A 22,696-nucleotide genomic window follows, 5' to 3' on the forward strand; every position below is an offset into this window, starting at 1 on the left:
ACTGAGAGGAGGCGGGTGGCCCGAGGAGATGGCGCTGTGTTGGGCAGAGAGGGCACTGTCAGGGGACTGGTGGAAGCAGAGGCCAGACTACACAGTGAGGAAGAGCATCGGGGGTGAGGCAATGCAATCGGGCCTGTTAAGAAAGCTAGCGGCACAGGTGAGCTGTGGGCAAGACTTGGGCAGGAGAGAGAGGGAGGGGGTGATGAGTGGAGCAAAGGAGAAGCCTGGGATTCCAGGGGAAGAACGTGTGTCCCCCAAATCCAGCGAGGGCCAGGAGAGGAGCATAGGCGGAGGTCAGGGAGGAGTCCTCAGCCCAGAGCCGTCCACAGCCAGGATCAGACCTGGCCCAGGAGCCAGCTAAGAGCTGCATGGTGTCATCAAGGAGCACTGACCCGAGAGTCCAAAGGCCTGGGTTCAGGTTCCCATCCTGCCCACCTGGTCGCTGTATGTCTTTGAGCAAAAGGACATTCTCAGAGCCTGTTTTGCCCTCTGTAAGATGACAACAATAAGGCCTTCTCCACCTCCCTGCCATTGGGGGCTCACTCTTGATAATGGATTCAAAGTGCCCCGAGGGCTGAAAAGGAGAAAGAGTGGGTGGAAGGTGGGTTATAGGATCCATGGCCTTGGCGGTAACCCTGGACAACAACTTGGGCCCTTCCACGGAAGGGGAAAGAGCACCCCCTGGTGGAGAAGGGCGGGAGGGCAGGACTAGAGGGGATCGCTCAGGAGAGGCTTGTTCTTGGGCCTCTGGCTTTCAGCCCCCCACCTTGTCCTCCGCTTGTCCCCTGCTTGTCCCCTGAAAGCAACCCACCCCCCCACCTAAATTTTCGCCTCTAAAGCAGGCGTGAGCCCAGTTCACTCAAGACAAAAGATACTTATTAAGCGCTGAGTACATGCAAACCGCCGTGTGCGGCGGTGGGGACTGTGGATGTGCCTGCCCTCTTTGCGCTTGGATTCCAGGGACAGCAAGAAACGGTGAAGGATGGCTGGGATGGTGCTGCAGTGTGGTGCAAGCAGCGCACTGCGGAAAACAAGAGGGGCCCCCCATAATGAGGGCAGAAGGCAGGGGCCCTGGGAGGCCGTGTATGGCCTAGACCTTGAAGGCCCTCAACTGGCGAGCGGCAGGGGAAGGAGGCCTGCAGCTGAGAGCTGGGCAGGGCGTGGGGCCCGGGCTGTGGACCTCGCTGAGCATCTTGAATGGTGTAGGGTGGGGCAACGGGCCACTCAAGAGGACGCCAGTCTCCACCCTCCTCCCTGCCGCCAGGTCCCTCAGGAATCCCACCCGAACACCCCTCGGGGAGGGAGGCTACAGGCCCCCTAGCCTGACTGGGGCCGAGGGGCATTGGTAACCTGCCAAACAGCTGGGAACCCAGCCCAGCAACCTCTGGACAGCTGGCTTGGGGGTGGGAGCGCGCGGCTGCAGCTTCTCCGGGCCGGCAGCCGGGCAAACAAGCCACACCCGGTAAAACCCTGGTGTCAGGGCAGGGGATGGGTGAAAGATGCCCAGTCCTGCCGTTCTCCAGCAGCCCCTCAGCGGAACCAGGTTTGTCATGATGCGGGGAGAGGAAGAGGCCCTGGGCTGGGGTCTCCGCCCTTGCAGGCTCCCAACTTTGTGACACTGGGTCACTGGGGACCCCGTGGCCTGGACTGTGTGTACAAGGCTAACAGATGACTTCTATGGACCGTGACATCACCTAACACATCACCAAGATGTGTTCAAATGTGTTGAGTACCTACTGTGTGCTAAGCTCTTTACAGACACGGTTTCGTTTACTTCCCGTGACAACACTGTAAAATCGGTATTATTAGCCCCACTATATAAATGGGGAAACAAGCTCAGAAAAGTTAAGTAACTTGGTGAAGTCCGAAGCCAAGCCACTGCTCTATGAAGCAGGAGCCCTCTGGGAGGACCTCAGCCAGGTAGTGTCTCCCCAGCTCCAGGATGCTACATTCTGAGGTTCTATGTGAGGGTGTTTAAATTCTTCCAACAACTGCCTGCAGTCCTGCTTTTGCCATAGACCCCCAGAGCCTGCCCAGTTCTACCAAAGCCCTGCACACAGGAGGGCCCTGGCCCCCTCTCCTCCTTGTCTCTATTTTGCCCTTCTAGGAGAGGTGGGTGGGGGCAGGGGGAGAGGGGGAAAAGAGAGAGGAGGGGAGAGGAGGGAAACATGGAGGGAAGGAAGAGAAGAGGAGGGGAGGGGTGGAGGAGGAGGGGAGGGGTAGCTCCCACCTCCCCCTGGAAGCTCTGGAAATCCCCGGCAGCTGCTCCCTCTCCTCTGTCTGGCTCTGAGCCAACCCCGGGAGGGAGAGGGGAGTTAGATGGGGAGAAAAGAGGGGCAGGGCACTGAGCACAGGGGGCAAGCCCCTCCGTCCAGGCACCCACCCCACCTGGCAATTCCAGCCCCTGTGAGAGATTCCAGGCATGCTCCCCTTGAAGAAACCCTACATGCCAAAATCCACGCATACCACACAGACACATTGGGGCGGTTCTTGCACTATAAAAGGATTCTTCGCTTTACAAGAGGTCTCAGCACATGGGAAACTTAAAATAGGAGCTTCCCCTGGTGTGGTGAACGAAGCTCCGGTTTCAGAAGCACCCCATACACACCATGCTTCCGGCACATCCAGAAAGCTGGTGACTTCCACGGGGCCAGCAGGGCTGGGGCTGCCTTAAGACATTAACACCGGCCTGGGCACCTCCCTAGTTGTGCTGAACATCAGAGTCCCCATTGGAGGGGGGGGCGTGTCTCACAGTCTAGCAGACAGGCTGACTACTGTGTTGTTTGCAGAGGTGTCCTAGGACACCTAGAAAGGACCTGGAAAGCCACTGCTCAGCACAGCTGGCAGGGACTTCAACAGCAGCCCAGAGAGAGGACAGATCTCCAAGACCTCCCAGTGTCCCATTGATGGAGGCGGGCAGGAGCCCAATGTCCTACTCTCCTCCAGCTCTCTCCTCCCCTCCGCAATGCCAGGGCACAGGGGAGCTAGGCTCTGTCCTCTGGGAAAGGGAAAACAGCTGACCCCCAGAAGAGGTCTGGAAGGCTGATGGGGGAGGGGGGAACCGTGGGCTGCTTTTAGGAGCAATTCAGGCCAAGCTGCACTCCCAGGGAGATGCATTTAGGGTCCTCTAGGTAGAAAGTAGTGACGGTCCCTAGCCTGCCTCTCTCTTTTTTTTAATTGAGGTGATATTCACATAAAATTAACTGTTTTAATGTACACCATTCAGTGACATTTAGTACTGTCCCCCTACCTCCACTTGTTTGCACTCAGAGTGGAGCCAAGGGTAGAGTCGGTAAGGACAGCAACAGCAGATAATGATGAATGGAGTCCCCTTACCCCTGCCAGGCCTGGTGCTGCCACTGGCCATTTAAATTAACAACCAAGATGCCAAACAGGCCTAGAGACTAGACCAGCCCACAACTCCGCCCCAAACATCACACCCAGCCCAGGGAAGATGCCCGGAGTGCTTCATGCCTCCCCAGAACTTAGGATCACCCCCTCCCCTGATTCCTCATCCTCCACTCCTCCTCTCACCCCTCCTCATGAGCATCATAGACAACCCAAGAGCCAGCCAGAGGTAGGGGGCCTGCACTCAGTCCTGAGGGGAGGGGTCTCCCAGCCCAGGGCCCCAGGCCACTGCTCGAGGCAGAGCAGCCCCGAAGAGCCCAGGAGTGCGGCTAAGCCCTGCACTCAAAGGCACACCCAAGAACAGAAAATCCCGCCACTCCAGACCCCACCCCAAGCCCTCCTACCAAGTCAGGATTATGAAGGGAGTCAGACAACCTCAAAAGCAGCCCCCTCACTCCTGCCCAGGCTGCTGCCCCTCTTAGAGCAGCAGACTGACTGCCAGGCAGGATAGAGGCCCCCCTCACTCACAGCAGGGGACTGGCCCCCCTTCTCCATTTGCTGAGCACCCTGGAGGGGGTGAGGAGCTCCAACGTGAGGGAGGCTTCACCCCTGCCCCTTCTGATGCAGACCGTGTAAAGGAAAAAACAGCCCCCAGGGCCTGGCTGGGGCGGCCAGTCTGCATTTGGGGGGCATATACGGAAGCTGCCCAGCCCACCCCATCTTTTCACGGCCATGAAATGGTGGCAGCAGCTGCTGCAGCTGCTGTAACTGGGGGAGGAGGGGGAGCCTGGCTGCGAGAAGCCCCTCCATGTGTAGGTGGGGGAGGGAGCCGCTTGCGCGTCGGTGTCGGGAGGGCTCACCAGGGGGTCGGCGGTCGTTGGCGGGGAGAGCTTCCTCCGCCTCCTGTCACGCCTTCATTCCATAGGGCCTGCAGCCCCCTCCGGGGCCGAGACCCTACCGAGTGGGGAGGGGGGCTTCTAAAGGCGGTTGCTCTGCCGGGTGGGGGGAGAGGCAGCGCGCGCCTCCCTGTGTGTCAGCGTGTGTGTGCGCGCGCGTGTGTGTGTGTACCCACCAGCTCAGTGTCACACCAGCCCCGTCCCTCCCCCAGGGCTCCCGCCGGGCTCGGAGACCTAGCGCCCCAACCCCCTCCCCCGCGGCGCGTCCCCCCTCACCCGGTGCTCACGGCCCCCGCCCTCCCCTCCCAGACACGCACCCGAGCCCCGCGCCCGCCAACCTGCTCCATGCTACTGCCAGCTACGCCGTCTTCGCCGCGCCGGCCCCGGGGGGCGCCGGGGGCGGCGGCCCCTCCATGCGCCCTGTCGGTGCGGCAACCCGGCGACCGCCCAGCGCGAGCAGCGCGGGTTGTCAGCCACTCAGACCCCCGCCCCGCCCCGCCCCGCAGGCCCCGCCCCCTCCCTTCCCCTCCCACCCGCGGGTGGAGGCGCCGCGCTCAGACCCGCGCGCGCGCACACAATCACACACGCGCATAATGCACACCCACTCACATCCAGGGGCGCATCCCTGACAGCACACCTGGTTCTCCCTGTCCTGGGGCCATTGTCCCTCCGGAGAGGACGCCCTCCGAGGGAAGCCCTTCTCTTCCTTTTGGAGATTTATGAGTTAGAAGGGCCCCACCCCTCATTTTCCAGGGGCCACAGAAAGGTTTGCATGAGGTCACACGGCAGCTTGGTGACAGAGCTGACCCCAGGGCCCAGACCACTGTCTCCCAAGCTGATGCCCCTCCTTAGGGGTTGTGGGATGCCTGAGAGCAGGTCAGAGACACCCACAGAGCCTGGCACACGGGGAGACGCGGCGCTGGCCCCCACCCTATGAGCAGGGGTCTGGATCCTGTGACCTTGTGAGGACAGGAGACGGTGGGGAGGCGCCACTCCATGCTGCCAGGATCCAGCCGCTATTCAAATGTGTTCTGAGGTCCTTGGCTGGGTGTGGGGAGCAGAGATGGACATTCCTGTCGCCCACCGACCTTGTGCCATGCTCCAGGCATTTGCCAAGCAGGAGAAGGGGCTGAACTGTTTACCCACTGCCAGAGAAGGGTCATCTGAAGCCCCCGATGCCAGCCAGGCACCTGACTAGTGGCCGTGGGGCCACCCACTCTGGTAAAGACCAAAGAGGTGGCAAAGAGACGCCCCCCCCCCCCAGAGGTGGCTCCTGACTGCCCGCTGCCCCTCCGTCCTGCCTCTGACAGGGCAGGGCCCAGCTGAGGGCGGTATCACATGAGTAGGCATGTGAGAGGCAGGCAGGCTGCCCAGGAGTGTGGAGTCCAGGGTGGACAGGGGTGGGAATTAACCTGCCCTGAGGCGGGTAGCAGGGCGGGAGCGTCGGTGGGCCGGGGCTGGCCGCCTAAACCCCCTGGGCCAGTGCCCAGGCTGGCATGAAGGGGGTTTCGCCCCTTCTCACTGCACCCTGGCCTCTTTGTTGGGCACCAGAGGGTGAGGGGGCAGAGGGCCGGCAGCTGAGATGGGGCAAGTTAAGATCCTCAGTGGGTCCAGACAAAGGGGGCTTTATAGGCTGGGTGTGGGGGACACGCTGGAGGGAGGGAGGCAGGAATGCAGGCCGGGGAGGCCCTGAGCTCATGGGCAGCCCAGCTTGGGGCTGAGGTTGGAGTCCCCCAGTCCTCCCACGCTTTGGCCCTGTAGGGTATTTGCAGCTCTGCTCCTGGGACCGCAGCCAGGAGTCCTGACAGCCCCTCATCCCAGATCTCCCGTCTTCTCAGGGGTCTGGTGGGCACTCCCCAAGCACTCCCAGTCTTCCCCGCCCACCTTGGCTTCCCTGCCATGCCCTCTTAGCGGCTTCATGGCCCCTGTCTGCTACCCAAGTGAGTGAGTGCCCTGCTGGCTGCCTGGGGAGGGGAGGGACAGATTTGGGGGGGTCACAAGGTTAGAGGGTCAATGGGGCCCTTTGTCTCTTCAGACGGAGTCTGTCCTGGGCTAGAGAGACAGGAGACTGAGAACAGTGCTAGGCAGCAAGCACGTGCCCCAGACCCTGACCCCGCCTCTCCCAGGTCGTGGTGAAGCTGGGCCAGGGGCCGCGAAGGCAGGCTCCAGCCTTCCCAGTTGTTTCCCTCTGATTCTCTTTCAGGGATGAAGCAGCCCCTGGGAAGTGAAAACAAGAAGAAGGAGGTGGCTGTAGCGGCAGCAGCCACCCACGATGGCCTTCTGGAACAGCTGCTGCTTGGCTAGACCTAAAGTCTGGGGTTGGGCTTTGCAAGGTTGAGAACTGTCTGTCTCCAAAGATGCTGAGCCGGCCCTAACACATAGACTCCTACTAGCCAAAGTCACGGTAGCTAGATTGCTAAACCCCAAAGCTATTTTATCAACACACATGAGCCCTGCAGGAAGCTCCACGAGCAGAGAGCCCCTGTGAGAACTGAAAGATCCGTGTGCACAGCCCCCAGTCCTCCCTCTTCCCTGGCAGCCTGGATCCTTGACAAGATCCAGCTCTTTATTTCCTCTTGCTCCTCGCCACATGGGCCAGAATCTTCAGCCACAGCGTTACCTCAGAGGGGCAGCAGTAAGGGGGTGGGGACAGGGCCCAGCCCGGGGCACCTGACATATATCTTATTGAATCTTTTTCATAAGATTAAGAGGACACTAGTCTTGTCTCTTAATAACTGTCTGGGGCAAAAACCTCCTTTTAGGGGGTAAAAAAAAAAAATCCTAGTCTGGTCAGCACCGAGCTTTCTAATCATGTCTTTGAGAAGCTGTGAGCCCCACTGGAGGGAGACTGACCAAGATTCCAGTCCCACACCTGCTGTTCGGTAGCTGCGAGGAACACTCATCTTTGAGCTCTAGCTTCCTCATCCATAAGCCGAGAGAGGATGGAAGATTGGGATGGGGGTATAAGAACATTCTTGGTCCGCTGACAGGCTCATAAACCATCAATAAAAGTTAAGTACTTTCTACAAAGAGCTGAGTTAATTCATCTTAGGTTGATTATGTCTTAGCTTTAGTGTATCAGGTGACAGTTTCTAACCTTGTTCCCAAATTCTGGGAGACCGTACCCTGGCTACAACCAGGTGTTTCTTTTGAGGGTGGCATCTGCCTTCCACTGGGTGGGGAACAGAAATGATGAGGGCCGTTTCCAGCCTGGTGCTGATTTCTGCTCCCCCCCGCCCCCCCCCCAGCTTCCTTCCCTTTGCCTCCGAGCCTCATGGGCTCCCCCGGGGAGCAGGAGAAGGCGGAAAGGGATCTGAGAGCCACTGTAAGGCAGACGTCAGGCAGAGGACTCCTGGGGTGGGGGTGCCATGAGCCTGAGAAGGGAGGAAGGAGGAGAGTTACCCAGGAGGGAGTGGAAGGAGATGAGCAGGAAGGGGGGGGGCATGGACCGCGGGCCCCACTCCTCCACCGGCTGCTCTGTGAACAAAGCCAAGAATGATGCAATTCTGGCCTGGTTGCAGCTGAGGCTCTAACCAGGCCCTGAGAGGCAAAGTGGGCGTCGAGGGTGGGGAGGGCGGAGGCAGGGGGTCTGTGTGAGCCTGGCCCTGGATCCGCAGCCCAGCATGTAGCTCCCAGTCTCCTCCCGAAGCCCCTCACCCAAGGTCAGACCCCTCACCAAACAGGCACAGCTGCCTTTGAAGGAGGAGCCAGACATGATGCAAGTAGGACATCATTCCAGGCAGCCTCCTGGAGGGGCTGGCGCCTCCCACAGGGGAGGGAGATGACGAGCCCCAGAGGCGGAGCTGGCTCGGAGGCCCCCCCAGCGCGCCCTTCACGTGGGGGTGGGGGGTGCTCAGCCTGCAGCTCTCTGTCCCCTTCCTCCCATCCTGGAGACAAAGGCAAAATTCTCTGGAGAAGGTGGGATGGGAAAGCTCAGGAGAACCGTGACCCAGTCTCCGTGCACGGGTAACACCTTATTAATAGAATTCAATAGAACCCAAGGCAGTCACCGAGATGGGTCTGGGGCCCCAGTGCCAGGAGGCCGAGCATTCCCCTGGGGCAGCCACCAAGCCAGCGGGGGCAGGGTGGGACCTGGGGGTGGTCTCCAGCAGTTCCCGGGGTGTCTGCCCCAGCTCCCCATTCTTGCCCGGGAGCCAAGAGAACAAAGCCTTCCCTCTCTCCCTCCACTCGGAGAAAGGAATCTTGTCCCGAACGCCAGGACCATGTGGAGGATGTGTCACAGGCCAGGGTCTCCGAGGGGACAGGGCATTAAATGGGGGCAGCAGAAGAGGAGTGGAGACACTGCGTTCAGGGATATTGAACCCAGCCTCGCCCCACTGCTGCCCAGCCAGACCCGAGGGGACAGTGGGGTGGCATAGCCCAGAGCAGCCGCTAGGTGGCAGGAAAAGCCCAACAACTCACCCAGTTCCACCTGTTCCCACCACCTGCCCGCCACCCCTCACTTATTCTCCAGCAACCTTCCCTCCCTCCTCCCCCCAACCCACCCCTCACTGCAGCCTCGGGGACAGCCTTGAAGTCTTTTCATCTTTCCTTCTGCTTTCGAGAAGGCCAAAACTCTCAGGCCTTCTCTTCCAAATGCCACTAATAATGATAATAATTAGTGCCTGCGGCTATTTACTGAGTGCTGAAGAAGTCCCAGGCATTTCACATGCATTATCTCATTTACTCACTCAGGAGCTAAGTAAAAATACTCTCTCTCTTTGCAAGACAGACTAAGGAAGCATAGATAGACTGTCCAAGATCACATGACTGGCGAGTAGTGGAGGCGATGTTCAACCCAGGTCCACAAGTGCTGGGCGGGGTCCTCGCAAGGCGTGCGAACGAGTGGGTGTCGGCACGGAGAGGGGGCCAAGGACCCGTCAGACGCATTTGAGACCTTTCATCCACTCTTCTTACCGACCCTCCCCCCATACCTGACCCCTGGAGATTCTAGGAGGGTGTCTTAGTCCCAGGGTGAGTGTGAAGTTTAAGAAGTTTGCCTGGGGCACCTGGGTGTCTCCGTCGGTGAAGCGACCTACTACTCTCAGTTTCGGCTCAGGTTGTGATCTCAGGGTCATGAAATCAAGCCCCGCGTCAGGATCCGCGCTTAGCTCGGAGTCAGCTTGGGACTCTCTCTCCCTCTCCTTCTGCCCCTCCTTCCTGTTCTCTCTCTTTCCCTCTCTCCTTCCCTCTAAAATGAATAAATACATCTTAAAAAAAAAAAGTTTGCCAGAGTGATTCAGGCTCACAAACCCTCGCTCTGGCTGAGAGCCACGGCACCCTCCCCTGACGCCTCTTCTAGACTCCACAAGGCACTCCGGGTTCTCTCCTTGTGCAGGTGGCTTCCCGCGTGAACCCCATTCCAGGCTGGTGGCCCCCATTCAGCCCCAAAGGTGATTCCAGTGCAGAGGGCCTTCCCCCAGTGCCGTCTCCATGTCTGGCCTGGCTGGCTTTGCCAACGTTCGGGAGGCATCTGTCCATGTGCTGGCACAGCCCCGGGTTGCGCGGGCGGGGGACGGAGCGGAAGATGAACAAGACACAGAAGCCACTGTCCACGAGCAGTAAGAGCTCCTGTCCAAACTTCTACAGACGGTGTCCATTCAGAGAAAGAGTGCCCTACCCGGAAGAAAAGGAGATGGAGCCCTAGCGCTCTGTCCTTCACTGACACCAGGGTATGCGGGAGGGAGGCAGCTGCAGGAAGGGGCACCAGGAGATGACGCCCAGTACAGAGAAACTTCTTGAAATTTTGACTCTACCAATCTCCCACACAGGATGGCTGCTGCCAGACGGTCCTGCCCCGTTTCAAACCTTCCAAACTCCCCCCAAGCTCAGCTGTGACCTGACCACACTTATTTTTCCCTCCCAGTATAAAGCTAGGTAGCCTCTCCTATGCTCTACCTGTCTCGTCGCCCCCGAATTTGCGGAATAAAGGCCCAGAAACAAAACCAAGTTCTCAGAAGTGGGCGGGGAAAGCCAGGCTGTGACACCGCGTGGGATGAGGCCAGAAGCCCAGGATGTGAAGAAGGGCACTTGAGCGAGCTCTTTATTTCTCTTTTTAAAAGATCTTATTTGACAGAGAGAGAGAGAGAGATTACAAGCAGGGGGAGCGGCAGGCAGAGGGAGAGGGAGAAGCAGACTCCCCGCTGAGCAGGGAGCCCCATGTGGGGCTCGATCCCAGGACCCCTGGGCTCATGACCTGAGCCAAAGGCAGACCCTTAGCCGACGGAGCCACCCAGGCGCCCCTGAGCTGAGCTCTGTAAATGCAGACTTTCTGTTGGGGGAGAAGTCAGCACGGGGCCGTGGGTGGTTCCATGCAATGTCGGGTCCCTGGACGAAGCCCGCTGACCCTGTGGGGGGAGCATCTTGCACCAGAGGGCAGCTCTGGCCCTCTGACACTGTCGGCGCCAGTCAACACCCCACCTTTGGGATATCTTGAGTTACAGTCACGTCACATCGTTCACACTCCTACTTCAACCACCAGAACTCCAACCCCTTGAGACAATTCTGAAGAGGATGACATTTAGTAGTTAAGAACCCCTACTTCCACGCAATCAGGCTGTCCTGCATGCAATTCCAGGCTTGAGGCGGGCTGACTGGGAGAGCAAGCAGCACTCCCGGGAAGGGGGCTGATGTCACCTTCCCTCAACCACCACCACCCTGGCTCGTGTACTCCACTGGGCCGGCCCCAGGGGCAGAGAGAGAGCTGAGCAGGACACAGGCTCTGTTCCTCCCAGGCCGGAGGTCACGATGAGCAAGCAGGCAGACACATGAACGATAGCAGAGGAAGGAGCGTTTGGCCACAAGTGGCTGGTGACCGTTTCAGAGGTGACCCTGGAGCAAACCCTTGAGGGACAAGTTTCCAGGTGGAGAGAGTGACAGGTAAGAGTCCCCCGGCATGAGGGAAGGTGGAGTGGCAGGAGACGGGATGCCATCCTCTGGGGACACTGAGTGTGTCACGACCAGAGTGCAGCCGGTGTGGCAGGTGAAGGAGAAACAGCCTTGAATGCCAAGATGAGGAGGGAAGATTTGCTTCTCTAGGATGAGTCATTGATTTTCTTTTTTTTTTCTTTTTTTTTTAAAGACTTTATTTATTTGACACAGAGACAGCCACTGAGAGAGAGAGACAAGGGGGAGTGGGAGAGGAAGAAGCAGGCTCCCAGCAGAGGAGCCTGATGCGGGGCTTGATCCCAGAACGCCGGGATCACGCCCTGAGCCGAAGGCAGACGCTTAATGACTGAGCCACCCAGGCGCCCCGAGTCGTTGATTTTCAACTAGGGAAGTGACTTGAGCACGTCTTTTCTTGGGAAGAACTTTTTAGAAGGACTGGAGAGGGGAGACAGGACGCAGAGAGACCAGCTGGGAAGTTGCTGGAATTGCCCAGGTGAGAAGAGGGGACATTAGGACATGGTAACGGAGGCCGGATGAAGCCGCAGCCTAAACAGGGATCAGCGTGTGGGATTAGGCTGGTCCGGAATTCCTCTTGGAAATCGCTCAGAAGGGGCTCCACGAGAGGCCTGCGGAGACTCAGCCGAGCTGGAGTCTACTCCCGCGCCTCTGGCTGAGCGCCAGATGGAAAGGGCTGTTCTCCAGGACCCACGTGGCACCAACAGGCCCTCGAATCACTAGCACAAGATGCTCACACTACAAGAGGTGGGAGGGAACCAAGACAGACCGAAAGTTCCCTGTTCCCAGCTCACCCTCCCGCACATCCTCGCCCTCGGGGACACACCCCAGACCCAAGGGCGCCACCTGCCACGCGCTCACGGTTGCATCCTAGTCGGGGAGGCGCACAGCCAGGCAGCACCGACAGGTGACATGGAACAGCCTTGGTGACAGAATGAAGGTGGTGGCTAAAGAGAATGGCCAAGGAACACGGGGTGACGTGGGTGGTGTTGGGTGTTGGGGGTGCAGAGGCGGGCAGGGGGCCGTGTTATTTATTTCTTCGGAGCTGTTACCAAAAGAATGCCTCTCCTTCTAGGGGCTTAACCACCCAAGTCAGGCTCCAGAACCTAGCTTTGCTAACGCACCTAACAGTCATCCTGACTGTGAGCGATGCTGCTCTGAAATGAAGCCTGCTCCTCTTTGAAGAAATGCACACGAACACTCTAGACTGATGGGGTGAGCAGAGTCCTCGTGATGGACGACTGTGTGCCAACGGCGGCCAGTAGGGCATTGGAATTGCTGGTTCTGAGTTAAGCGTTTTCCCTCGTAGTGTTGTCTGCCCTTCGTAGCTTGGCGCACCTTTCCTTCTAAAAGGGAAGAAAACTTCCATCAGGAATTCACGCTGTTGGGGCGCCTGGGTGGCTCAGTTGGTTAAGCGTCTGCCTTCGGCTCAGGTCATGATCCCAGGGTCCGGGGATAGAGGCCCGAGCTGGCCTCTGCTCAGCAGGAAGACTGCTTCTCTCTCTCCCTCTGCCTGCCGCTCCCCCCGCTTGCGCTGTCAAATAAATAAATAAAATCTTAAAAGCAAAAAAAAAGGAATTCACGCTGTCATAGAACGGCTATCAGAACTGATACACTGTCTCACCCTAATGAGGACCCGGGACTCGAGGATGAGCTGACTGGGGCAAGTGGGGATTCCCAGACTCCCCCCGCCCGCTACCCCCGGGCGGCACTTCCAACCAGTCCTGTGAAAACGTAACTCCCCCACACTGGGGTTTAGCTCACGCAACATGCTTCCTGCCCCGAGTGGGGGACCTGGAGAGGGATTAGGTGGGAAGGTGAAGAGGGGAGTTCCCAGTGGCTCCGAGTACACACGGTTGTCAATCAGAGAACCATTCCGTTCCTTTGCTCTCCAAAGAGCACCGCTCGAGAGGCCCGGGGCTGGCTGGAGGGAGGCAGGTCAGACGCATGAGAAACCTCGCCTGCCGGACTGGGGGAAACACGGGGACTGACCGCTGTGGGGGCGCGCGCACTCTCCCTAGCCACAGCCCCACACCACCGCTCACCAACCAAAAGGCCGCGGGCACTGGAATTCTCCTGTACTTGCCGGGGAAGGAGAAAGCCGCGTTGAGCAATGGCCATCGGCCCGGGGAACGTTCCAACATCTCTAATTCTGACAAGACCAGTTCTGGATGGGTCTGGCTTGGCTCCCATCACGGAGATGCCCCAGTCACCAGGGCTGGGTCCTCTGACCCTACGGGGTTGGTTGGTGGTGTGAGGAGTCATAGGAGATGGGAGAAGGATTGACACGCATGAACCCAAATCTCATGAAGTAATTTCTAAACATTTTTATTTCAAATCTCTTTTCGCCCCTCCCCAAAAAGACATGGGTCAGTACAGCAATCATAAAAAGGAGATACAAACACAAGAGTCAAATGTCTCCCGCACCGACACTTACAAAAAACTGGGAGTTGTACATGGGGTTTCCAAACAGGACCTGCAGCAGCTACTAGCGTCCCTTTGTAAGAGTCACACATGCCTATTGATACAGTATATACAAACACCCGGTTCTGGAACTAATCTACAGGGACATCCCAACACCCACCCATCTATCCCCAGAAAAATACCAAAACACACCCAAAGTGCATTTGTCTTGTTTATATCAAAACATCTTTCCCTTCTCCCACCCCACCCGCAGACCCTCCCACCCCATTTAAGATTGGCCTGCAAGTCTATTTTAACCATTTAGTAATTTTTTATAGTTTATGAAAATAAATTATACAGCAACTATTTTAATAAATTAAGCACAAAAAGGGGGGGGAGAGGAGGAAAACGAAATGGGAAGACAAAAGCCAGGCCACACTTTGGCTTGGAGGAGGGCGGGGGGGGGGGGCACACGGACAGGAGTGGTTGCAGGGGTGTGGCTCCCCTTCTGGTGAAGGACTGGCAGCCACCCTGAGCCCGGAATGACACCCCTCTTCATGGAGTTTCTTAAAAACAACCAAAAAAATGTACAGCAGTGGCTGTGCCACGAGCAGCCCCAGTTTGGGCATTCGTGACCGGCCTGTCCACAGAACGGTGCCTGGACCATGCTTGTCCCTTGGGAAAGGTTCTGGGCCGAACGGTGAGGGGTAGGTCCCCGTTCAAGGGAGCACCAGGGATGGAGGAGCCAGACCAGCCTGCCCGCCCCACCTGAGCTGGGTGGAGCAGTGTGTGATTTCCTGGGTTCCGATCAAGAGTGTCCTCAGTTTTGTTCACACTCTCTCTCCAGGAGCAAAGACTGCAGTCCAGCTGCAACCAGACACTCATGTCTTCCCACCACGGCTGGCTGCTTTTCACCTGCCCCTTTGTGCCTCCTGGCACTTCAGGGGAGTGGGGGGGAGCGGCTCCAGGTACCCTCTAACCAAGATGAAATGAGCGTGAGGGCAAGTCAGACTCAGCATGCGGGACTGGCTTCCCAGAGGTAGATGGGAGTGGGAAGGAATGGCGGGGAAGGGGTACGGAGGGCAGGATGGGAAGAAACTGGGCCGGCACCTACCAGGAAGGTCAAGAAGCAAAGAAAAGGACAAGGACAGTATGGAATCTGCATGTAAAGAAAGGTCTTTCCCTGGCAGATTAGAGAATCAATATTTTAAATACAATTCCTTACTTGGTTTTTCTAACTGCAGCACCTGAGTCCCCAGTGTCTCCATCTCTACGGTCCAAACCCCACCTCACTCCTCCCAAGGCTTTGCTCTCCATCTTCTCCGGGCCTCCTCTCTGTTTGTGCTGAGCACGAAGACCCCGATGTCAAAACAGGACAGGTCACGGAGACTGGCAGACTCAACTTGGCCTTCGAGCTTTGAGGCCCACTAATCCTACAGCTATCACGAGGGAAGGGAGCCACGCTTTGCTTTCTTCCTTTTTTTTTTTTTTTTTTTTAATAAAAAAGATTTTACTCCCCAGGAGCAAATAAATCATTTTGAACTACTGATAAACACTGCTGCAGTGAAAAGAAAGATGGCTACACGTATGCAATAGCACAAATTCAGTGTAAGAACAGCTGTGTTGACAATTAGAGATAAAAATCATTTATCCACCCCCCACCCCCTCCACAAACCAAACCAAGAGGATTCCCATAGGGAAAATGTCTAACTCAAAAGCTCCTCCCTTAGGGACAGGGGGCATGTCATTCTCTTAAAAGTGGAAAACAAATAGCAGGTCTCCCCACAATGGAGATGCTTCTAACATCCCAACTGGTGGCAAGACCTCTGCAAATGAAGACACGCGTGCAGACACAGACACACACAGACACACACACACAGACACACACGCCGACTTTCAGGTCTCCTTCCCGCAGCCATAGAGCTAAATCCCAGTGCCTCGCCCTCCATTTTCAGGGTTCAAAGCCGAGAGAGAGGCAGCAGGGAAGGGTCTAAGCTAAGGAAAAAGTCCCACCTAGCCCCATTTCCTGCTGGGACCCGAGGGCTTCAAGCAGCCTTGCTCTTTTGGGGGCCTAGGGTGAGGGCCAAGAAGGTGGGCACCCCAGGGCACCCAGCTCTACTCTAGGCCTCACACGTAGACGTGCGAGCACTCAGCACCCTCCCGGCTGCCCCGTTCTTCCTGGATGCGCACTGTGGGCGTGTTCACAGCCGTCTCCACAACACTCCCTCCCCCAGGAAGGGCCGACACCATCAGCCCCCCGGGGAAAAGGAAGGACAGGAGGAGTAGAAACCGTGAGGGCGAGCTCCTCGCCTCTCCTCTCCTCTCCTCTCGGCAGCCTGCGTGCTGCCGTCCGTGGCTCACATTCACTGCATCTAGGCACAGGCTGGCAGCCAGGCCAAGGCCATCGCCAGTGGTCCCCAACTCCCCAACTCCCCGTCGCTGCCCACTTACCTAGTCCTCACAGCAAAGCCCCACCCTCCTTACTCTGTGCTCCTGTCACAGCACGTGAATTTCAAGTACCAGCAAATTGTAGCAGTTGTCACTTAGCTCACAGTGGTTCACACCTGTCCTGAGGAAGGTTACAGCAGATCAATCACTAACAAGGGAGGGTCACACAGGCAAGGACCCATTAACAACTCGGAAATCAATGATGGGTCCCTGGAGGTGAGAACCTTTTCCAGTTTGTGACTTTAAAATACAACAACCAAAAAGGAATGAGTCCCCTCTGTGGACTGCATTTCAGTTAGCACGACACAGAACTGGCAAAGGAGGAGTGGGTCCAGCCTGGAGAGACGAAGGGGCAGTGCTGGGGGCAGAACCACCACTCCTGTTCCCTCTCTGCTCTCTGACCAAGGTGGGTCCCTCAGCGCTGCCCCACTACCGCCTCTTCCTCCTCCTCATCCCCCCGACGGAGGCTGTCTCTCCCTGTGCAACTCTGTCTTGCAGCCCGCTCTACAGAAGAAGGACTAGGCTGCAGCCTGGGCCGTGACTGGCCCACAGACAGATCGTGGACAAGGACACACTACCCTTTCCCAGGAGGAGAAAGAAGGATGGTGGTGAGGTTGGGTCATGCCTCCTCGGCTGGTTTGGTTCTGGGCCTGACTGCAGGAATTCTCCAGTGGAAACCCCTGGTACCACAAGGCAGGTACAAGGGCTCTGCCTCCCTCCCCTGGACGGTGCTGAGAGTGGTGAGGTCCCTGGCCATGGGCAGGAACCAGGTGACTTCTGGCTTTGGGTTCCACTTCACCATCACAAGCCCTCAGCGCTGAGACTTGCCTGATGACTAGGAAGATTCTGTCTAAACTGCAGGCCTGAGAAAGGAGTGACTGACGTGGTTGCTCTAACCTGGGGCTGTGTCCGGTTCAGGACACCATGCAGACTTCTGCTTCCATGCTTCTGTTCATGTGTTTCTTGTCTCACTGTCTTACCCTCGCCTAGGACCCAAAGCCTCACTGCCACAGAGCTCTCCCAGACCGTCTGGTCTACCCCGATCTTACCCATCTGAATTTCTTTAAAGACGGCCCTTGGTTCTTGCTGCCACACAGAGTCATTCTCCAATTGCTGCACGTGCGGCAGTCACTTAAAAGGTCCCTTTAGGCCAGACATCAGGTCTTTCCCTTCTTGTGTTTCCCACAGCATCTAGCCCAGAGCCAGACAAACACACTAAAACACACTATAAAAAAGAATTTTAAAATTATGGGTGGCTGAAATGGTGTGAAAAAAAAAAGCCCAAAAAACCCAAATAGCTGTCCGTCAGCCACTCAAGGATCCTGCGGGACTGCAGACTACGGGCTTGTTGCTGGGTGGCACTTTCTGCAAGACGGCAAGTTAATCTGCACTCTCAAGAGGCAAGACTCACAGGTTAAGCCAATTTCTGGGATCACTGTCTTCACTGCTTGGTAACACCACCGTGGAATCCAAGGAGAAAAGAGGAACCTCACGACCAATCAGAGGTGGGCTGTGTTTATGTCACAAAGCTCACTTTGCGGACCTCCTCTTTCCAGGCAGGTAACAATGCAAGTTTCCCCCCTCTTCCGCTACAAGGAGGAAGACTGGTCATTCCATGCAAGACGTAAGGCAGAAGGCCAATGCTTCCAGATGAGGCAGTCCTATAAATTACCAAGACACTAGGGCCTCACCCTGAACCATCAGGAAACCACAAACCTGACGATATTATTTATCTCACGAGATGAGGCAGATATAAGCACAGGGGAACCAAAAGAGGCAGCGTAATGGAACATTTACTACAAAAGAGCCATAAAGACCCAAACAGCTCAATTTTCACATCTTAACAGCAAACCTCTCCCCGGAGTAACTCTATAGAAAAGCGAACTCATAATATCATACGACTGGACAATGGCCCGCTTCAGAAAAACCCAACGACCACTGAAACATGCTGGAGTTTTCCCTCCCTCCTCGTCCACCTCCACCTGGAAGGTGGGCTACTCCCAAATCAGCATCGGGCATGCTTCCCAGGGAAAGGGGGGCAAACGGGATCTGACTCAGGAAAATGTTTGGGTTGCTAGAAAGAACACAGGAAAATAAAAAAGCCCTTGCTACCTCTCGTCCCAGAAGTGGGACAACAGGGATAAACCTAAAAACATGAGATGCAATGCTCTCCTCCTCTCTGATCCAAAGACACTCCATTAAGGCTGAGACGCTGGAGAGCTTCTTCTCGGAAGAGCGCTAGCACGAGAGCGTCGTTTCTCCCCATCCTCCATATTCCCCCTCACTAGCTGACAGACACATGGAGGTACGTAACACTGACTCCTAAGTCATGGGTGCAGTTTGCCATTAAGAACCTGGAAGCATGCTCCATTAACTTTAGCAGCTCACGATTAGGGCTCTCGACTGCTCCGGTGATGAGAAAATCAATTGCCCTGACAGCTGGCGGAAGCAATAGGAATGATGTTACCATGATCAGAGTGAAATGTACAGTTGAATCTCAAGGGGAGGGGTGGACGGTGGAGGAAGAACAGGACTGACTTGAGGTCACAAAACTCAGGAATTCAGTACGACAAAACTAACACAGCGTCTAGGAGAGGTGATTCGGAAACCAGGCTCCTAAACCTTCAAAGGAAAGGATGTGAGGAGTCGCTACTTTCCCTGGCAGAGGCCCTTTGCCAGTTTCTGTTCAGCGATCTTCCCTTCGAGGCTACCCACCCTCCTTTCCTTCCCGAAAGAGAAGGGCGTCTTCATCCCTCAGAAACTCCCACTCGATTTGCACTTCTGACTCCTTCTCTTCCCTTCCTCATCGTCAATGGTGAACACTTGCACTCTGCCTTTGGCACCAGCTGCGTGACCGTCACTGGCAATCCCCTCCCTCCCCTCCCCTCCTTTGGACCCGGCTCACCCTTGGCACCACTTCCAGTCCAATGGGCACAAACCCCAGCTGCCTTTAAAGGAACTTTTCCATACCGAGAAATGCAAATAACCAAAACAAAACTTCTAAAAAAAGGAACAGTGTTGAGACTTCTTCCAGTTTTCCAAGGAGCTCGTCCAGTTCCGGGACACCACGGGGGCTGGATGGGAAGAGGTGGCGCCCCCGCGCGGAGAGTGTGGTTGTGTGCTTCTTCCAAGCCCCAGGGCTGCGAGGGGAACCGAAGTCTTTGCACGGAGGATCTCAGCCCTTCCAATTCCCTCACTTCTCCTCACTCCCCCTTCCACAGTAGCTTCATTTGGTTCTTCAAAACTGGAGCTTGGCAACCAAATGCCTAGGTGAAAAAGGAGAAAAATGAGTGGCTCAATGGAGAGGAACCAAATGGAGAACAGCCCAGCCTCTGGAGGTGGAAAAGTACAGCTCAAAAGGAGAACTGGAATGTGGAGAGCCAAAGGTTTCCACAAACACTGGTGCTGGCCCAGGATGTAGCAGCAGCATTCGCTGGGGGACTTGAGCAGCCCATGACCTGGACGCCAAAAAAAACTCCTAAAATAGCTGACAAATATATTCTATCATATCACCTTACTTCGCTCTTTCCCTGTCCCGTACCCCTTAATTTTCCACCCACTTTTCCCCCCAATTCTTTGCCGAGGCCCACCTGCTCCAGGGAATAAGAAAGAAAAAAGGGGCACCTGGGTGTCTCAGTCGGTTGAGCATCTGACTCTTGATTTCAGCTCGGGTCACGGTCTGAGAGCGACGAGAGCAAACTGAGTGTGGAGTCGGCTTGAGACTCTCCCCCCCTCTGCCCCCCCACCCCGCTCGCACGCTCTCTTTCTCTCTCTCAGTAATTTTTTTTAAAGATTTTATTTATTTATTTGAGAGAGAGAGAGAGAGAGAGCACAAGTAGAGGAGGGGCAGAAGGAAAGAGAAAAGCAGACTCCCCACTGAGCAGAGAGCCTGACGTGGGGCTCCATCCAGGACCCCGAGATCATGACCCAAGCCGAAAGCAGCTGCATAACCAACTGAGCCACCCAGGCGTCCCTAAATAAAATCTTAAAAACAAAACAAACAAAACTGGAGTAACCCCTGGTGAGCCCAGCTAGAAACAGCTATGTGTCTCTGCAGCTTCTGGCTACTGAAGAGAGTGAAAGGACAATGCGGCTTCTACCTTCTGATTTAAGAAGGGCATCGTTCCACCTGTTTCTGTCCTCTGACTCCAAGCATCCTGACATGAAACACCGCAGGTAACAGCACACACAGACCAAGTGGCCCATTCAGAACTCCCAAATTAAAATAAAAAAAAAAAAAATAGAAAATTAAAAAAAAAAAATCAGCCTGACCAACAGGAAGTCGTAAGGGCCAAATTTTACAACATAAAAACTCTCCTTTTAGGAGTGTTACTTCCATTTTTTTCAAGGGGCCCTGAGGTCTAAATCAGGACTGAGGACAGCGTGATGCTTATTCTCTGCCACAGACAACAATCCTGGTGTCACACATAGCAGAGAGACCCTGGGGGTTCAGTTCGATCCTTTGCCCATACATGACCGCCCCCCATACTCATGACAAATGGCTCCCCCTGGCCTATACCTCATCAGACCAAGTTCCTTCCCATCTCAGGGCCTTTCTGCTCACTGGACCCCTTGCCCAGAATGCTCTGCCCCCAGATCCTCTCACGGCTGACTCCTGTTCAGATCTCAGCCGACAGGACACCTCCTCACAGGGGCCTTGTCCGGTCATCCACACTGAGTACCACTATCCCACCACTAATCACTAGACTTCGCCAGCTGTTTATTCCTCATAACATGTACAGTCAACTGCAATTAGCCTATTCACGTCTTTACAGGTTTGCTGTCTGTCTCTCCTGAGAGCTGCAGCTCAGCGAGGCCAGAGCCATAGACTGACTCGCTCACACGCTCTTCCCGACCCACACTGGGTACTTAGCAAGTCGGCAGAGCTGCTGAAGGCACAGCCAGCTGGGGGCTCCCGCGGGCCTGTGGAAACCACTCCGCTTTTGGACCTCTCCTGTTAAAGCAGTTTTTCTGAAGCGGGACGGAAGTTCCACTCTTTATGCCTTATACCACTGTGGCCCCGTGCCCTGGAGCCACGTGGAGTAAGCTTAACCACTCCTCCTTCGTATTGCTTTCAGCTAGCAAGCCCCTCTCACCCCGAAAACTGCTCTGCTCCGAGTTAGTCATTTAGTCCCCATATGCTGAAGCTAGAAGGCCTCCACCACGCCCAGCCCACCTCCGAACGTGCTGTTTGGGACGGTTCCTCCTAAGGCACAGCAGCCACAGAGGTGGTGCTCTAACGAACAGGTCCTAATTACTCCAGCACAGTGTGTTAGTGTAGACGCGCCTCCGTGGTTCCCTCCTACCTAATTCCCGTCCTGACTTCAACGGCAAAGCCACCAAGCAGAGAAATCCTCCCAGACATCAGAACATTTGTATGTTCTAGGAGTCGCTTCCAAGGGCATACAACTTGCAGGTCACTGAAGATATGACAAGAAGTTGTACACCCAGTCCAGGACGCTTCAAGTTAAAGCTCTGTAGCCTCCCAGAGTTATGATTTTTTATTTTTAAAGATTTTATTTATTTGACAGAGAGACACAGCGAGAGAGGGAGCACAAGCAGGGGGAGTGGGAGAGGGAGAAGCAGGCTTCCCAGCGGAGCAGGGAGCCCGATATGGGGCTCGATCCCAGGACTCTGGGATCATGACCTGAGCCAAGGGCAGACGCTAAATGACTGAGCCACCCAGGCGCCCCAAGAGTTACTATCTCTTGATCTCTCTTCTTTCATATCTTCTCCCCTTGTTAATCCTTATTAGCCCAGTTCACATGCTTTCCCCCGACAGCATAGGATCAGGGACTTCCAGAGCTAAGAGGGGAGGCACACAGCTGGGTTCACCTTAGCCATGGCCCAGGAAAACCCGTGGGGCCTAAACGCCAGTCATCATGCTCTCCGGTTATGAAGAGAGCAGAGAGCGTGGGGAGATAAAGACAGCCTTCATTCTCAGACCGTCCCTCTGCGGGTTTTCCCCTTAGTTTGTCTCGTGTGGGAGATAGCACCGGGGAACAGAGAAGGTTGGAGGACAAACAGACGTGTTCAGTGCTTAAGGAGGACAGTCTACACGAAGAGGAGAGACAGGGGGTCACCACACCTGGTGGATCACGAGACTGTGAGATCTTACGTGTAACCCACGCTACCAAAATCACAGCTCTCTGGCAATTTTGTTCCCTACTCACCTCTATCTTTCAATGCCTACACGAAGGCAGTTTAAAAGACTAATCAGAATCCATCTGCACGAACCAGTATTCCAAGATATTTTATGGGGAAAATAAATGAGTGGAATTCAGTTAGTGCAGCAACGGGCGCTCTGAAGAGCCTCTGAGGTAGACGAATTCCTCAGCGAACTCACTCACTCCTTTCAACAATTTATTCTTCAGTGGTCCAGGTGGAACTCGGAATGGGAGAGCGAGCTCGTTTTGCTCACCCCCACATTCCAAGCCCCTGGACATGGGAGCTCTCACCGAAGTGCATGCCTGTTGCGATGAAAGGCACGTCTGCGCTCCCTCTGATGACGTCTTCTTCCCCTCTGGTTTCCTGTTTCACATGTCATTTGTGCAACGGCACGGAGACTGGCCAAAGTATGAGAGACGGCCGCACACTTAGCTACACTGTGTGTCCTCCTCCTTGCCTATATTCAGTGATTAGCTTGCACGTTGCTTGGCAAATACTTTTCAAGCCCCTCGTGTCTATCTGCTCTTCTC

General features: G+C 55.8%; 1 protein-coding gene across 3 annotated transcripts in view; it reads right to left on the reverse strand.

The window, feature by feature from the left end:
- Positions 1-13,459: 13,459 nt before the first annotated feature.
- SOCS7 (suppressor of cytokine signaling 7) overlaps positions 13,460-22,696 on the reverse strand; it is a 31,210-nt gene continuing 21,973 nt past the window's right edge. For all 3 annotated transcript variants that reach the window (XM_087854457.1, XM_087854459.1, XM_087854458.1), the window contains one exon: positions 13,460-19,264. The gene's annotated coding sequence lies outside the window, so the exon portion shown is untranslated. The remainder of the gene's footprint in view (positions 19,265-22,696) is intronic.

The sequence above is a fragment of the Ursus americanus genome, chromosome 23 (assembly GCF_024610735.1).
Source record: "Ursus americanus isolate L20-20 chromosome 23, mUrsAme1.1.p, whole genome shotgun sequence".
Taxonomy (NCBI): Eukaryota; Metazoa; Chordata; class Mammalia; order Carnivora; family Ursidae; genus Ursus; species Ursus americanus.